This window comes from Colobus angolensis, unplaced genomic scaffold, assembly GCF_000951035.1.
Source record: "Colobus angolensis palliatus isolate OR3802 unplaced genomic scaffold, Cang.pa_1.0 Scaffold114, whole genome shotgun sequence".
In the NCBI taxonomy this organism is placed as follows: Eukaryota; Metazoa; Chordata; class Mammalia; order Primates; family Cercopithecidae; genus Colobus; species Colobus angolensis.
In genome coordinates this window covers 3046501-3047875 of record NW_012112475.1, presented here as the reverse complement: position 1 = coordinate 3047875, position 1375 = coordinate 3046501, and the positions used below count along the sequence as shown (strand labels likewise).

The window sequence follows — 1375 nt, the reverse complement described above, 5'->3', positions numbered from 1 at the left end:
ACTCCTGACCTCAAGTGATCCACCTGCCTTGGGCTCCCAAAGTGCTGGGATTATAGGCGTGAGCCACTGCTCCCGGCCTGTTAACCCTTTTTTTTTTATTACAGAGAACTTGGAAACTGTTTCATCACTTTTCTACTTCTTCCAGGTTCTTGATACATATTTGCCAGACTTCAAGATTTAAGAAAAGGGGTGAAAGAGAAGATTACAACTTTCAGTCAGGCCTCTAGGCCTGATAGACTGATTAAACCACAGGTAAGGCAGTGACCATAGGAAGAAGGAACATTAATATATCAACTTCGTAAGTGTTTAAATGACTTTAATTTTATAAAGTAACACATATTTTGGAAGGAAATGTATTTATTATGAAAAAGAAAATAAAATCACCCACTATCCCACCTCTCAGATAAACCGTGGTTAGCATTTTGATAGATTTCTTTATAATTTTTTTCTATGTCTGTATAGTCATCCCTTGATATCCATCGGGAATTGGTTCTAGGACCTTCCCAGGATATCAAAATTCTCATATGCGGCTGGGTACGGTGGCTCATGCCTGTAATCCCAACACTTTGGGAGGCTGAGGCAGGCGGATCACCTGAGGTCAAGAGTTTGAGACCGGTTGGCCAACATGGCAAAATCCCATCTCTACTAAAAATACAAAAATTAGCTGGGTGTGGTGGTGCGCGCCTGTAATCTCACCTACTTGGGAGACTGAGGCAGGAGAATCCCTTGAACCTGGTAGGCAGAGGCTGCAGTGAGCCAAGATCTCATCATTGCACCCCAACCCGGGCAACTGAACAAGACTCTTGTCTCAAAACAAAATTCTCAGATGCTCAAGCCCTGATACAAAATGATGTGTAGTGTTTGCATATAGCTTATGTACATACTCCCATATACTTTAAATTATCTCTAGATTAGTTATAATACCTAATACAATGTTAATACTATGTAAATAGTTGTTATACTGTATTGTTTAGGGAATAATGACAAGAAAAAATGTCTAGGCTGGGCATAGTGGCTCAGGCCTATAATCCCACCACTTTGGGAGGCTTAAATAGGAGGATTGCTTGAGGCCAGGAGTTGGAGACCAGTCTGGGCAACATAGTGGCATCCTGTCGCTACAAAAAAAAAACCATAAAAAAATTTTGCTAGGCGTGGTGGCACCTACTTGTAGTCCCAGCTACTCGAGGGGCTGAGGTGGAGGGTCACTTAAGCCAAGAAGTTTGAGGTTACAGTGAGCTGAGGGTGCCACTACACTCCAGCCTGGGTGGCAGAACGAGACCCTGTCTCAAAAAAAAGTCTGCATATGCAGTACAGATGCAGTTTTATTTTTATTTTTTCTGAGATGGAGTTTTGCTCTTGTTGCCCAGGCTGGAGT

General features: G+C 42.3%; 1 protein-coding gene across 1 annotated transcript in view; it reads left to right on the top strand.

The window, feature by feature from the left end:
- TPX2 (TPX2, microtubule-associated) overlaps nucleotides 1–1375 on the top strand; it is a 62251-nt gene that overhangs the window by 3049 nt on the left and 57827 nt on the right. The window contains exon 2 of the mRNA XM_011960631.1: nucleotides 146–252. The gene's annotated coding sequence lies outside the window, so the exon portion shown is untranslated. The remainder of the gene's footprint in view (nucleotides 1–145; nucleotides 253–1375) is intronic.